General features: G+C 36.8%; 1 pseudogene; it reads left to right on the forward strand.

Moving 5' to 3' along the window:
• Nucleotides 1-2,714: 2,714 nt before the first annotated feature.
• Nucleotides 2,715-6,858, forward strand: LOC121677051 (annotated as a pseudogene).
• Nucleotides 6,859-12,750: the final 5,892 nt, after the last annotated feature.

A 12,750-nucleotide genomic window follows, 5' to 3' on the forward strand; every position in this document is an offset into this window, starting at 1 on the left:
TGATTTGCGTTTCCCTGATGGCTAAGGATGTTGAACATTTCCTTAAGTGTCTTTTGGCCATTTGAGATTATTCTATAGAAAATTCTGTTTAGTTCTGTACCCCATTTTTAATTGAATTATTTGAAATTTTGATGTTTAATTTCTTGTTCTTTATATATTTTGGAGATTAGTCCTCTATCTTATATGGATTGGAAATTATTTTCCCATACAGTAGGCTGCCTTATTGTGTTATTGACTGTGTCCTTTGCTTTGCAGAAGCTTCTCAGTTTCAGAAGGTCCCATTTATTTATTGTTCCTCTCAGACTCTGTGTTACAGGTGTTATGTTTAGGAAGTGGTCTCCTGCTCCATGCTTGGACGGCTACTTTTCACTTTTTTCTCCTATCATTTTCAGTGTGGTCAGATTTATATTAAGGTCTTATCCCCTTTAGACTTGACTTTCATGCATGGTGATAGATATGGATCTATTTGCATTCTTCTTCATGTTGTTATCCAGTTATGCCATAACCATTTGTTGCAGATGCTTTCTTTTTTCATTGTATAATTTTAGCTTTTTTGTCAAAAATCAGGTGTTCATAGGTGTGTGGATTAATATCTTGCTCTTTGAGTCAGTTCCGTCAGTCAACCTGTTTGTTTTTTTGCCCATTATCCCTTCCTCAAACCTCCAAAATGAACTGTTCAAATAATTAAAACATGTGTTCCCAGAAGTCTCAATCATCTCAATGTACCACTTTAATACTGTCCCAAGCAGTTTGTAGTTCAAACCCTTTGTTTAGATGGTGAAGCAATAACATAGTGCAGTTGAAATCTTCCATACGTGAATCACACTTCTTTTGGAGACTTCAAAGGTCACTGTAATGCATGCTCATATTTAATTGCAGAAAACTTAAGCATTTTAAATGTTATATGCAGGAGGTCTCTAAGAGGTCAAAGGATGAGTATTTGTTATGTATGCCTAGATATCAGATACAGACTCAAACCCAAATTTAAATACAAGAAGCTAGATGAAGGGCTGGCGAGATCGCTCAGAGGCTAAGAGCATTGCCTCCTCTTTCAAAGCTCCTGAGTTTAATTCCCAGCAACGACGTGGTGGCTCACAACCATCTGTATTGGGGTCAGGTACCCTCTTCTGGCCTGCAGGCATACACAGACAAAATACTGAATACATAATAAATAAATAAATAAATAAATAAATAAATAAATAAATAAATATACATTAGAAAAAAGAAGCTAGATGAAATCTTTCCCTAGAATTAGTTACTTATCTATATGATCATTAATATTATGGCAAAAGGGATATTTGTTGTTAATCTCTCCCAAGAAATTACTGCAAGCTCTTTGCCAATGTTCACTTCCTGTCCATAATGATTCAATTTCAACATTAGTAAAACATGCTACAATTTATCCTTGGTTAATTCTTATGAATACCTGAAGTTTCAATTTTCTTTTTAAAATCAACTCAGATTTTTTTCACATAACTTTATAGTTTTTTAGTCTGTTTATAAGGTAAAAATATCAATTTTAAGATAATATCTTTCCCCTGCAGTAAAATTCCTATGGGGAATGCATAGAGTGTAAAATGTCTAGAATGAAGGCCAGGTGGTAGTGGCTCATGCCTCTAATCCCAGCACCTGGGAGGCAGAGGCAGTTGGAGTTTGAGGCCAGCCTGGTTTATAAGAGCTATTTCCAGTACACATTTCAAAGATACAGAGAAACCCTGTATCAAAAAAAAATGTCTTGAATGTAATCAAACTTCAGATCCAAACAATCCATATGTGACTCCTATAATTTTATTTCCACTAAACAATTTTTTTCTCTGCTTCAGATGATAATTCTCTTGACTATTTAAATCATTGTCACCTTTTCTGGTTTGGTCCAATTACTGTTTTCAATTTTTTACTCCAATAGTGGAATACAGATGGTCAATGTCTTGCAATAATTTCTGAAAATTATTAAGAGTCCAAAAATAATCTCTCCTAATTTCTAATTTTTGGGCTCAAATTTTTGTAAAAGTATTTTATATGCTGAATAATTAATAGAATCTCCTTTTTGTATATTTTGTGTATTTTCAGAAGTAATTTGTAATCCCCAATGAGACAAAGTTTACTTTATTTCACCAAACATTTTCTCTAAAGTATGTACACCCTAATCCAAAAGAAGTAGAAAAATAGACATTATGAAAGTGATAGAGTCCCTTAAACAGGATGTGAAAAACTCTGTTAAAGAAATGGATGAGAAAAATAACAAAAAGTTTGAAGAAATTAATAAATCCATGAAAGATACCCTAGAAAACCAAGAAAAAACATGCATTTTTTTCCATTGTTGACCATGAGCCGATAGTGGCTGGGATCAGAATGTACTTGACTGAATGAACTACCTCCCAGAAAAGATCATGTGTTTGAACAAGTTTCTCTCCTTAGTGGTTTTCTTTCAATTTTCTGTCGATCTTTAGTAGGAGAAGCCTTTCAAGATGAAATCCGTCATTGTATACTATAAGCATTTTTCATGTCAAGTATATGCTCCTGTGCTGAACTTCATGCTTATCTTGAATATTAAAATTTGGCAGGATGTCATGCCATGAATTGATAACATTAATACTGCCTGAGTATTTTGAGTCATTAAATTGCAGTTGTATGAACATCTTCCTGCTTGTTATGCTTGCTTTGATTTTTTTAAATCAATATGACTATTTTATATGTCTGCATGGAAAAGTACCATGTGGATACCTGGTCATGAGAGTGATCAAAGGATATCAGAAATCCTGACCCTGGAAGAATGGAAAGTTGTAATCCACATGTAAGTACAGGCAAATGAGTCCACCTCCATTCAAGATCAGCAAGAGTGCTGAATTAATCTGCCCCCTCTCCAGCTCTGTGTTGATTATTTATGACCAACATTTATATTTCAATTGTTTTCAATTGTGTCCACTCGTAACTCTTTTATACAGGAAGTTCTTTTTCTACAAAATGTTATTGGTATGCCGTTTATATTAGGGTACTTCAGAGGTCTGGAAAATGAATATAGAATTAGAGTGAAAACAATACTTTGTACGAACTTCAATAAAAGCCTTTTAGCTTTTCTATCCCATTGTTTGTTTCATTGAGGTTTGCAATGGAAAGAGGGTCTTAATGTGTACTGCCACCTATCCTGGACCTGATTACATAGACTTGACTGGCATTCAACTCGGAGACAAATATACCCACCTCTGTTTTCTGAGCGTTGTGGATAAAGTCACAATACATCAATACACCCAGTTTTTCCATCTTTTTTTCATTTCTTTCAGGAATTTTTATATAATTTTCTTATGCATACAATGTACTGTTAATCTTTTCTCTTTTTTTTCTTCCTGTGAATAGATATTGCTCTTATGAGGTGGTATCCCTTACAAAGGATACAGAAATGACAGAATTGACTCTGCTTTTCAATTTTGTTCTAAAGTGCCTGTCTATGTCATGGAATAAGAATGGGGAACACCAGAATAATACAACTTTGAAAGAAGTATGCATTTCCAATGTTGTCACTGTCATGCTTACATTGTGCACATGTATGGTGTATTTTCAAAGGCAGTGACCTATGATGATGTGCATATCAACTTCACTGAGGAAGAGTGGGATTTGTTGAATCCTTCCCAAAAGAATCTCTACAAAGATGTGATGCTGGAGACCTTCAAGAGCCTAACTACTATAGGTAAAAATGAATTTCTTTCATGTTTCAAAAAAGGAGACAAATTTTCCTAAGTTTCTGTTTCTGTTCTGTAATTGTTTTAATATTTATTTATTTATTCTGTATACAAAACTCTGTCTCTGGGTGTGTCTGCAGGCCAGAAGAATGAACCAAACCTCATTACAGATGGCTGTGAGCCATCATGTGGTTGCTGGGAATTGAACTCATGATCTTTGGAAGAGCAGGCAATGCTCTTCACCACTGAGCCATCTCTCCAGCCCTGTAATTTGTTTTTGAAAGAAGAATGTGGTGAATAACACAGTCATAGTTCTTAGGTGCACTTAAGATAATAAGCTAATTATTGCACAATGTTAAATAATATAACATACATATTCTGGTACTGTATTTTAGGATACATTTGGGGAAACCTTAACAGTGAAGAACATTGCCAATGTTGTAGAAGACATGCAAGGTAATTTTCTTGTGCACGTTCATAACAATGTGCCTCTGATGAGTTTGTAATGTGTTCTGGAAATTTTAAACAAAAGCAACAGTGTAAATAAGCACAGTTTTAAATGCATTGATGGTCATTAAATTCTCACAAATCCATATATCTCAATTTTATGCATGTGAATTACATCTGCAAGGCATTCATTTAAAATAAGTCAAGGAAGCAATACCTAAACAGATAATCACCATTTGAGACATAGCACCATGAGAGCTATGTTATAGATCTGCCAGTCCATGTGTTTCTTGCTTCTCATGACAGAAAATATATACACATTTCAGTGATGATGAGTATAGCTGCAAAACTTTCTACTTATTCAATAGCCCATGGTAAGTCTTGTATTACTCATATACTTTTTGTGACTATGCTAAGTTTAGTGAAAGCAGCTGGTAGACTCAAGGCACAGTTGTGGAGAAACCTTAATATCTATAGCACAAGTCTGTGAAAGTCAAGCCTTGAGGATTCATTGTGGAAATCTTTTATTCACTATTCTTCCTTTCCTATACAAATGATATGTCACTCTTGACACAAGTATATGAGCATGAAGATATGGAAAGATTTAGCATACTTCTCCTTAAGAACACTTAAGATAAAATGTAGTTCCTATATAGAGTATACTTGTTTAATTTGATCCAAGTATACAAAGTTAATTCATTTTCTATATCATTGTTAATACATAAACTCACATTAAAAAAAAACCCTGAGTTCTGGGGCTGCACAAATATGTTCAGGTGTCTTAGTTTACTTAGCAAATGTATAATGAATCACAATATAGTAAAATTTATTAATGCTGTAAAGTTGGTAAAGCACTCAGTGTATGCAGTTATCTTTAAAAAATGTAAAAAAAACATAGAAAATATATAGGTATAGATGAAAAGGTAAACAATGACATAAAGGAATTTATCATCACAAATATTTTTCAAGATGCAAAATGACCCCTAAGGAGAGAACAAAACATGATTTTAAACAAAGATATGAAACCTTAATATTTGATTCATTTTTACAATTAGAAGAAAATATGAAATTAATTCATGTAGATATGAGGATTAACAGTGCACTGAAGTTGGTAAAACTTTTACATGTGTAAATTATCCTTGCAGGATTGAAAGAAATCAAACTGGAGTGAAGTTTTCACTATGTTCTCACTCTGCTAAAGCCTTGTCATATAACACTCATCTGAGGAATGAAAAAACACATGCCAGAGAAAAATGCTGTGCAGTTAAGCAATGTGGTAAAACCTTTGCTTATCACAATCATCTTCAAATGCATAAAAGGACACATACTAGAGAGAAACCCTATGAATATAATCAGTGTGGTAAGGCCTTTGCAGACAAAAGGGCTCATCAAAAGCATAAAAGAACACATACTGGAGAAAAACCCTTTGAATGTAATCAGTGTGGTAAGCTTTTTGCACGTCAGGATCATCTTCAGTTGCATAAAAGAATGCATACTATTTGCCTGCAAAATTCAAGATGTCATTGTTTTTTACCGCTGAGTAGTATTCTAGCATGTATATATTCCACAGTTTCTACGGTGGGACAGAACTAATGGGAGATCACCAACTCCAGTTGGAATGGGACTGATGGATCATGCGACCAAACCCGTCTCTCTGAATGTGGCCAACAGCGGGGGCTGACTGAGAAGCAAAGGACAATGGCGCTGGGCTCTGACTCTTCTGCATGGACGGGCTCTGTGGGAGCCTTCTCAGCTTGGTCGATCACCTTCCTGGACCTGGGGGGAGTTGGGAGGACCTTGGTCTTAGCATAGAGTAGGGAACCCTGATGGCTCCTTGGCCTTGAGAGGGAGGGAGGGGAGGTATGGGTGGAGGGGAGAGGAGGGAAGGGGGAGGAGGAGGGGAGGAGATGGAAATTTTTAAATATAAAAAAATAAACCATGAGAAAAAAAATGCATATTAGAGAGAAACCCTATGCATGTAATCAGTGTGGTAAGGCCTTTGCTGGCAGCGCTGCTCTTAAAAACCATAAAAGAACACATACTGGAGAGAAACCCTATGAATGTAATCAGTGTGGTAAGGCCTTTGCTCAAAACAGTCATCTACAAAAGCATGAAAGAACACATACTGGAGAGAAACCCTATGAATGCAATCAGTGTGGTAAGGGCTTTGCTCAACGTGGTCATCTTCAAATGCATAAAAGAACACATACTGGAGAGAAACCCTATGAATGTAATCAGTGTGGTAAGGCCTTTGCTGGCAGCACTGCTCTTAAAAACCATAAAAGAACACATACTGGAGAGAAACCCTATGCATGTAATCATATGCTTGTGGAAGGCCTTTGCTCAAAATGGTAATCTACAAAAGCATAAAACACATACTGGAGAGAAGAAACCCTATGCATGTAATCAGTGTGGGAAGGCCTTTGCTCAAAATGGTAATCTACATAAGCATAAAAGAACACATACAGGAGAGAAGAAACCCTATGCATGTAATCAGTGTGGTAAAGCCTTTGCCCACAACAGTCCTTTTCAAGTGCATAAAAGAACACATACTGGAGAGAAACCCTATGAATGTAATCAGTGTGGGAAGGCCTTTGCTCAAAATGGTAATCTACAAAAGCATAAAAGAACACATACTGGAGAGAAACCCTATGAATGTAATCTGTGTGGTAAGGCCTTTGCAACTCAGAGTAATCTTCAAAATCATAAAAGAACACATACTGGAGAGAAACCCTATGAATGTAATCAGTGTGGTAAGGCCTTTGCATATCAAAGTACTCTTAAAAAGTATAACACATACTAGAGAGAATTCCTATGAATGTAATCAGTGTGTTATAGTCTTTGCATATCAAAGTACTATTCAAAAGATATTTTCCACCCATTTTTCTTTGTTTAGCATATTCTTTATAGTTTAATTTGATCTTTTTATGACTGCTTGACCTATAGTATTATATGGTATACCTGCAACATGTTTAATACCATGATAAGCAAAAGACTTTCATTTTCCTAGAAACATAAGCTGCACCATTATCCATCTTTATTTGTGCAGTCAACTACTGATGTACCCCTGAATAAAGGAAGAAATAAAAAAGAAATTAAAACCTTTCTTGAATTCAACGAAAATGAAGGCACAACATATCCAAACCTATGGGACACTATGAAATCAGTGCTAAAAGGAAATTTCATAGCCCTAAGAGCCCACATAGAGAAAATGGAGAAAGCTCACATCTAAAGAAATCTCACCTAATAGCATAACTGAAAGCTTTAGAAAAAAAGAAGCAGACTCTCCCAGGAGGAGAAGAAGACTGGAAATAAAAAAAAAAATTGAGGGCTGAAATCAACAAAATAGAAAGATAGAAAACCATACAAAGAATCAATGAAATAAAGAGCTGGTTCTTTGAGAAAATCAACAAGATTGACAAATCCTTATCCAAACTAATCAAAAGGCAGAGAGAAAACATCCAAATTAACAAAACCATAAATAAAAAGGAGGACAAGATAACGTAACAATGGACACTGAGAAAATTCAGAGAATCATTAGGTCATACTACAAAAACATGTACTCCACAAAATTGGAAAATGTAAAAAAATGGACAATTTTAGATAGATACCATCTACTAAAATTAAGTCAAGACCAGGTGAGCAATTTAAATTAACCTATAAACCACAAGGAGATAGAAGCTGTCATCAAAATCCTCCCAACCAAAAAATGTCCAGGTCCAAATGGTTTTAGTTCATAATTCTACCAGAACTTCCAAAAAGAGCTAATACCTATACTCCTCAAAGTGTTCCACATAATAGAAACAGAAGGCTCACTGCCAAACTTTTTAATGAAGCTACAGTTAACCTGATACCAAAACCGAATAAAGACTCAAGCAAGAGGGGGCTGGAGATATGGCTCAGTGGTTAAGAGCACTGGCTGCTCTTCCAGAGGCCCTGAATTCAATTCCCAGCATACATGATGTCTCACAACCATCCATAATGAGATCTGGTGCCCTCTTCTGGCAGGCAGGCATACATGGAGGCAGAATGTTGTATACATAATAAATATATAAATAAATCTTTTTAAAATAAGACTCAACCAAGAAAGAGAATTAGAGACCAATCTCACTTATGAACATCGATGCAAAAATTCTAAATAAAATTCTGGCAAAAGGAATCTAAGAACATAAAAAAATCATCATGACCAAGTAGGCTTCATCCCAGAGATGCAGGGCTGGTTCAACATACAAAAATCTATCAATGTAATCCATCATATAAATAAACTGAAAGAAAAAAAAACATATGATCATTTCATTAGATGCAGAAAAACCATTTGACAAAATTCAGCACTCCTTCATGATAAAGGTCTTAGGAGATTAGGGATACAGGATCATATCTAAATATAAAAACAATATGCAGCAGGCCAACAGCTAACATAAAATTAAATGGAGAGAAACTCAAAGCGAATCCACTAAAATCAGGCACAAGACAAGGCTCTACACTCTCTCCATATCTCTTCAACATAGTTCTTGAAGTCTTAGCAATAGCAATAAGACAACAAAAGGAGATCAAGGGGATTCAAATTGGAAAATAAGAAGTCAAACTTGTTATTTGCTGATGATATGATAGTGTATATAGGTGACCCCAAATACTCTACCAAAAAAGTCTTTGAACAACTAAAATAGTAAGAGACAACTTGTCAGGCTATACATTTAGGCAGATGGGAAAGTTTCACATCAAAGAGATTCTCAGAATAATTACTTAAGTACAAGCATGACCTGAAACAACAGATCATTTTTCACTAATAGAGTTCTGAGGTGAAGGTAACAGGGGATGAGAAAGATAGGAAATGTAAAATGTAAAAAAGATAAAAGCTAGGGTGGGGAGGTCTTGGAGAAGATATGCCCTATGCTTTGTATGCTTCTTAAGAAAACAGCAACTTGCCAGGCAATGGAGGCACATGCCTTTAATTCCAAGACTTAAGAGGCAAAGACAAGTAATCTCTGAGAGGTTGAGGCAAGTATCGTCCACAGAGTGAGTTCTAGAACAGTCAGGACAGTCTAAGATAGTTCAGGTCAGTCTTACATAGAAACCATGTATTGAAAAGCAAAACAAAACAAAAATAAAATAAAAGAGCAGAAGAGAAGCATCTTGTATCTTGTATACTTACAGGGAGGAAAGGGATAGAAAGGGCAAAATTAAAAGAAGTCAGTAGAAACTATCAAACAATGTGACAAATTTATGAGGAGGTTTGTCAAACAGTTCTACATAAGGGGAACACAGGGTATCTCAAAGAACTTCAAGAAGTGTAGAGTGGCCTTGGAACTGTTAGCCTTAACTTCATATGGTTCTCAAGTGTTGGATTCCAAAGATCTGAAGAACCCCTCCACAAAGAGCTTGCTTGGCACCAGACCATTACCAGCTTCAAAGCATGTTCCTGGTTTTAGAGAAGGAATTCTGTTTTATTATCAATACATCAGGTTTTTAGGGAAACTCTCAAGTCTTGGGTCCCAGACTATTACTATGTCTCCTAAGAATGTCTATCCTCATTGCCTGAGGGCCTAAATGAAAGCTTTGATTGACCAGGCCATTGCTCATACAATAGTGTTTTACATGTCAAAGATGTCACCTAGTATCATGTTGCCTATCTGACCTAACTATGCCTTTTTCAAAAAGAAAATGGAAACTTTATGGGTCACCAGGCCTTAAGGTTGGTTGGGACTCTGTAATGCCTCTTGAGCAGCTTGTTAGAGGCCTGTTCTTTGATATGGGGATGGGCCAGTGACTTGTTTAAATGAGTGATGGCTTCTTTGTAATGGTTTGGAGACAAATATCTGGACAATCCTTTTGAACAATGCTACCAAATTATAGGAGTCTCCACCAACCGTGATTAGCATATACTTAGCTTCTGGGTGATTTAGCAGCAGTCCTCCCTCAGCTAAATTCTACTTTGTGAGACTTCACTAGTTCCTGAGCATTGGTAAATCCTCTATATCACCAATTCTGCTCTTCTACATTATGGCATAGTAGTGGAGTGCCACCCAACACATGTTTTTGATAACCACCAAATGTAAATTTAAATAGAGATTATGTGTAAAGGTTGAATGCAAAGTGCTCAGTATAGAGATAATGCCGGAGAAACTAGGCCTCTCCAAGTTCGACAACTTATTTCCCAGAATGCATCAAATATGTTGAAGTTGACAATAAAGATGTTTGTACACACAGCTTCCTGCTCCCAATTCTCTAAGCAGATTTAGCTACAGAGCAAAGTTATTCAGAGGACTGCCCCTAGTTCCGTGAGTTAGCAGGGACCATGTGGAAATTCAAAATACAGAGAATATGACAGCAGGTTTCCACACAGATCTAGGGAGGATTCACCATAGTGTCTCCCACACCTCACCTTCTGCTCCTCCTCATCTGGAGACAGCATTCCCTCGCTCACCATGTTGTGGTTCTTCAGCTCGACAAAGCTCTCAGCTCTTCATCTCCATGCAGCAGCAACTGCACCACAACACAGGAAACCACTGGTGCCAGCTCCTCTTCAAAGCCACGTCTGAAGACAGGTGCCTGGAAGAGCCCTGTACCACTTCTGACTGGCAGGGCACCAGGAAGGCACAATTGGTAGTTAGGCCTGAGTGACAAGAACACCTCCCATGGGGCTATACAGTGTTTAAAAACACAGCATGGTGGTTCTTTGCCATTCCTTTCCCCCCAATCAAAGATCTTTTCTAGATATCCCAAGATATGCATTTCAATAGCACTTGCCCCTGGCTATAAATCAGACACTGTCATAATCTTGCACTCCACCAGAACTTTTCCTTTTTCTTCCTGAACACAACATGGCTAGCTAGCTTGTACAGTGGACTGTGCTAGGTAGGTGGAGTGATTCCCTATAGAACAGGTAGAAGAAAGCTCAGAATATTCACAAACAGAGAGTTTTCAGGTCAAAAAAAGGAGATGTTTGTGTTGTGACTTCACACTGAGATTGGATGAACTGAAGGAACCTTTTTACCTAGTTTTCAGCAATTTGAAACAAACATGAGAGAAAAGCAAGAACCTGATCTCAAACAAGATCTTTCCCCCATCTGATGGCTGGATGACAGTTCCTCTGTTTTATTAGTTTTACTACTGAAATTCAGAGCAATATGGAAATTTGAAAATGCAGAGAATAATGGATCCAGGAAGAATGTCTTTTTGAGCACTGTTGTTAGCCAGCACATCTTCATCCATGGACTGGTACATAAAAATATGCAGCTGCATTGTTCAAGATTCTCTACAGGAACCAGACTGGTAGAAGGAATCTCACCGTTTAAGAAGAAAGTGGGCTTATTAGAATGTCTCACAGGCTGTGTCCAGGTTGTCTAACAATAGCTGCCTACCAATGAAAATTGGAAAAATCCAGTATATTGCTTCTCAACCTTTTGTCTAAGATCAATTGAAGAATTCAGTAGTTGTTCAGTCCATGAGACTAGATGTCTAAGTTGCTTTACAGTATACACTAACTTTTAAAGTTAACAATCTATTCTGTAACTTATCTCTGTGGGCCTAAATTACCCCTTTTCATTAACTGAGCATATATTTTAAGATGCCTGAAGAAGTGTTAATCTAATTAATCTTTATGAATAAAAAATCAGGAGTCAGATGTGGGTGTATGAACCTGAGAGACCAGAGAAGCAGCAGAGCACTATCAGTGACTCCTACCCCCTCCATATAAAGAGAGAAAGCTCTTCTCCCAGCCCCACCTACTTCCTGTCTCTTAAAAGTTCACAGTCCTCAAAACCTCTATGATATTTTGTTCAGCTAATGGCTAGCACCAATCTCTGAATAAAATCAAATTTTATTATCAAAGAAGATCAAACTATTACACAACTACTGCAACTTCTCATATATCTCACTCCATTGCTACTTCCATTCCTCATTTGCATGCCTCCATGACTGCTGTCTCATATCTTGGAAATGTCAACATCTTGTGGTCTCAACTGTAACACAGCTTCATCTTCAACACTTAATGCAATGAACTCTCACAGTCTTTTAATTGGGCTCTGAATATCCCTATAACAGATGGCTATAATTGTGATGAACAGACCACAGAAGAATTCATGACCTTTACATTTTGCATCTTTCTTGTTTTCAGAATCAGTAAATCATAGGTAATCCTGAGATTAGATAAATTCTACCAAGCTTGGACTAAATTCGCAGCAGGTTCTGTATGATGCTGCTTCTGAGACTGATGTGGGAGTTTCCTCTGAATGCTGTAATTTCCATTAATGAATAAAGAAACTGCCTTGGCCTGCTAATAGGTCAGAACTTAGGCAGGCAGGGAGAACTGGACTGAATGTGGGGAGAAAGAAGAGTGGAGTCAGGAGACGCCATGGATCCCTACCAGAGATAGATGTGCTGAAATTTGCTGGTAGGCCATGAACTTGTGCTGATACACAGATTAATGGAGAAGGGTAAAATTAATATGTAAGAGTTAGCCAATAAGAAGTTGGGACTAATGGGCCAAGCAGTGATTTAATTAATACAGTTTCTGTTTGGTTATTTTTGGGCAGCTGGGAAACCAGCAACCAAGTGGCCTCCCTGCAACATGAGACAAGGAATTACTTTCTATATTCCATCCATAAATTAAGGGCATAGCTAGATA

This window comes from Arvicola amphibius, unplaced genomic scaffold (genome assembly GCF_903992535.2).
Source record: "Arvicola amphibius unplaced genomic scaffold, mArvAmp1.2, whole genome shotgun sequence".
In the NCBI taxonomy this organism is placed as follows: Eukaryota; Metazoa; Chordata; class Mammalia; order Rodentia; family Cricetidae; genus Arvicola; species Arvicola amphibius.